General features: G+C 39.5%; 1 non-coding gene across 1 annotated transcript; it reads right to left on the reverse strand.

The window, feature by feature from the left end:
• Positions 1-1,275: 1,275 nt before the first annotated feature.
• LOC141593887 (small nucleolar RNA R71) lies at positions 1,276-1,382 on the reverse strand. Its single transcript, XR_012521943.1, has one exon. It is a non-coding gene; the product is annotated as a small nucleolar RNA R71 (small nucleolar RNA).
• Between the last annotated feature and the right edge of the window lie 2,920 nt (positions 1,383-4,302).

The raw sequence follows: 4,302 nt of genomic DNA on the forward strand, positions 1-4,302 counted from the left end.
TAATTAGAAGGATATATAAATTACAATACCTTAGACACTACCATTTAGAATAGAATTAGAAAGCTTAGATTATTTTCCTCTCAAACATTTTGTAGAACCCTAATATTTCCTCCCTCATTTTATTGAATAAAAGTTGTAATCTTTCCTTAATTTTAGTTTAATCGATCTCTAGTTTATGCAAGTTCTTCAATTCTCAATAGTTTACAATTAGTCATTTGGGTTGTATTTGGGAGACAAGAAGAAATTCATCTTCAATTATTATCCAAGCTTGCTACTTTCCTCTTTGTTGGTATAATTCTCATCTTTTGTTTACATTTACTTCATTGGTTTACATCTTTTATGTTGGTTAATTGTTATTCACTCAAAGTTACAATCTTTATCATGTTTAGCATGCTTGTTTGTATTTTGTTGGAAATTGTTGGTAATTTCTCATCGATGAACATGTGTGAGTAGTATCATCTAGAGTTTAGGGGGATCTTGGGTCATTAATGGGTGTAAAATTAGGTTATTAACATTTGGAATTGGGTGATTAACATTTGCAACGGTGTAGTTTGTGTGCTTCTTGTGGAGTGTGTGTGATTTTTGTCTTACCCTTGTGTATAAAAGCACTAGGAGTCTTATGGTTTGTCAAGTTATATGCCTAGGAGGAACCACCAAGCTTTGCTCTTTGACTCCGATCCCGAAAGGAATTTTAGAGCCTTAAGGAATAGGACCATTGCAAGGGTTAGAACCTCTTCTCAAGCAACCATAAACCAAGCAAATTCACCCACCCAACCTCTCATTGAAAACACAACTCAACAACAACCAAACAACACAATTGAGCCTCCAATAGAAAATCCATTTTACAACTTCCAACTTCCAAATAGGCCACCTCAAACACCACCCCCTCATATACCAAATCCACCACCACCAATGGCTTTACGTGACCATAACCATCCAAACCACAATGATGCTTGTGACCCAATTAATTTCGGCACCTTGGTTCCTAACAACTTTGAGATGCACCCCGCCCAAGTGGGGTTGATTGAAAGAGACTTGTTCGGAGGACAAATTGAAGAAGATGCTCATGCTCATCTAATAAAGTTCAAGATAAAAGTCTCTATGATGAAAAAGAATGGGGTATCCGAAGATACACTAAGGATGATGTTGTTCCCATTCTCCTTGATGGGTAAGGCGGACCGATGGTTGAATGTTCACCCTCCGGACACATTCACAACTTGGGACGCCTTAGCCAAGGCATTCATGGCCAAGTACTATCCATCATCTAAGACCGTCATGCTTCGAAATAAAATCCACACTTTCCAACAAGAAGATGGAGAGTCCTTGAATGAGGCATGGGATAGATATCAAGACCTCATCGCTAGTTGTCCTCACCAAGGGATTCCGGAGTGGTATGTTACCCAAACCTTCTTTCCAAACCTTGTTGCCAAGAACTAAGGAAATGCCTCCGCGGGAGGGGATTCGATCATTTGGGTGATGAGGAAGGGACGACACTAATAAAAAAGATGGTAGACTCGGAGGCCAACTACGGCTTAAGAGGGATTATCTTGAGAAGAAATAAGCACCCTCCTGAATTCCTAGTGAATGTGGAGACCAATGCTAAGCTTGATATGCTCACCAAGAAACTTGAAGAGTTGAGTAAGAAGAAGCATGTGAACCAAGTAAATCAAACTACCACTTCTCATGGACCATCTATGGGGGAAGTGACGCAAAGATCAACATGTGAGTCATGTGGAGGAATGGGTCACACTTATGAAGTGTGTGCAAATAACCATTTTAACAAATTTGATGGGAACAATGTGCAAGAGGTGAATGCTTTCCAAGCATTTAACAACTTCTCCAACCGTCCACCTAGGCCCTCATTCAACAACAACCAAGGATCCAACCAAAGCTTTGCCAACCAACCTCAAGCATACCAAGATTATGGAGGTAACCAAGGGAACCAAGGTAATCAAAATTTTTACCAAAGAAACCAAGCCAACCAAGGGTTTGACCAAGGATTCAATCAATGGAACAACAACAATTGGAACAATCAAGGATACAACAATAATCAAAGGTACAACTTTAGAGATCAAGGATATGGCTTTCCTCTTCCAATTTCCAACCAACCTTTCAACCAAGAGCCACCACCCCAAGCAAGTAACACCATGGGAGATGATAAATATGACAACTTGGTGAAGTTGATAGGGGATTTGGCAAGTAATACCCAACAACAAATCAAGAGTCTTGAAACTAAAATGGCTTCTCAAGCTCTCATAAGTTCTCAAAAATCACCGGGTGTATTTCTAAGACAAGGGCAAAATCCAAGGGACCCTATAAAGGGAAATGAAGTTAATGCTATCATGGTGGGAGTTGAAAAGGAAAGAGAAGAGTCATATGGTTTGCCAAGTCAAGATGAGTTATCATACACTACTCATTTTTCCATGGCTATGGAAACATTCCAAGAAGTTGACCATGAGCCCGAAAAAGAGAGCATGGAAGGCTATGTGCTTGAGAAAATAATGACAATTCATGGTATAAACTTGGATGTTGAAGTCGAACCGGATAAAGGAGAGATGGTTATGACTACACCAACCACTATGAATGAAGAATTTGTACTTGAAGAAATTGTGGAAGCGCCAAATGTGATGGTAGAAGTTGAGAGGAGCCCGGAAAAAGAAGAGATGATCATAGTGGAAGAACACTCTTTGGCCAAGCAAGAAGGGGCCAATGATACTTCAAGGTATGACAAATTTATGAACTTGGTAATGAAAATGGAGACCTCTAATCCACCTTTGGTGGAGATGCCTCATTACTCCGAATTCCTTAAAGAAGTCATTTCTATAAGAGTGGACATTAGTGACCATGAGCTTGATGCCTCAAGTGAGGAGTGCAATGTGGTAAAATCTAAATAAATCCCCGTTTAACTTGATGACTCCGGGAGTTTCTCAATTCCATGTACCGTTGGTAACCAAAAGGTGGATAGTGCCTTGTGTGACTTAGGGGCAAGTGTGAGTGTCATACCACTTGCCCTTGTGAAGAGGTTGAATGTTTCAAGCTTAGCCCTCACTTCCATTACAATCAAACTTGCCGACGGGACAATCAAATCTCCAATAAGGATTCTCAAGGATATCATGGTACAAATTGGTAGTTTTCAATTCCTACCGATTTTGTTGTGTTGGACATCCCTATGGGAAGACGCTCTCGTGTCATTCTTGGTAGGCCATTCTTGGCCACGAGAGGAGCTACCATAGATGTCAAAGAGGGACTATTATCATTCAAAGTCGGGGAGGAAAAAGTTGAATTCAAGCTACCACATGCTTCAAAGAAAATCGTGATTCAAAACATGTTTGCCGTGGAAACATTAGAACTCCATGAGAATGAAGATGAGAACATGGAACTTTTGATTGATCATGAGCCGATAGTTGATGATGAGTCCCCGGCTAAGTTCCTTGAAAAAGAAGTGAACGCTAGAGATAAGTGTGGGGAAAAGGGCAAGACTTGGGAAATGGAAGTCGATGAATTTGAACTTGCCATATTTGGGGAGTTGAGGAGCAGTGAAAAAAACTATGATGTTCATGGTTTTGACACAAGCTTGGATGAATTCGAATATCTTCTCTTGGGAAATGATTCCATTCATATGGAGAATCAAGAAAGTAAGGAAAAAAATGACAACATCATGAACCTCAATGTTGAAATGCTTGATGACCTTCTAGCCTAAGAGACCCCAAAGAAAGTGCCCAAATCCGAAAAGAAGAAACCAAAAAGATGGAGGAAGAAATCGAAAGGAAAGAGGGTATGCGACCCTAGTGTTGACAAAGACAAGAAGAAGCTTGAGGAAGAGGTGGACTGAAAATGGCAAGAGGTTCAACATGCCATGTTTAGGTTACATGATGTGATGACAAGGGTGAAAGGCTCTGAAAGGCTCTTGTTTTGCTGGTAGTGAAAATGGTGGAAGGTTGGTGGGATCTCGGGATGTTGACCCCGATTGATTGAAGTCTCCTTAATGAAGAGGTTAGGTGGAGTTACTTAAGAACCACCGCAATGTATATATTCTTCTTCTCTTTAATTAAGTTTTTACCGCATTTTGCATATAGTGACATGATCCGAATAGGAGTTAATCTAAATTAGCTCTCTTTGCATTCATATAGTACAGTTGCATCACATTTTAATTCCGCATATAGAATAGATCGTGCATTGCATACCTATTTGAAAATCACAAAAAAAATTGGAAAAATTGAAAAATTTCAAAAATACGTATTTACTTTTCGAATATCCTCCATACATTTATTTCCATCAAGAATTATGTAAATAAATAAGTGT

The sequence above is a fragment of the Silene latifolia genome, chromosome 7 (assembly GCF_048544455.1).
Source record: "Silene latifolia isolate original U9 population chromosome 7, ASM4854445v1, whole genome shotgun sequence".
NCBI lineage: Eukaryota > Viridiplantae > Streptophyta > Magnoliopsida > Caryophyllales > Caryophyllaceae > Silene > Silene latifolia.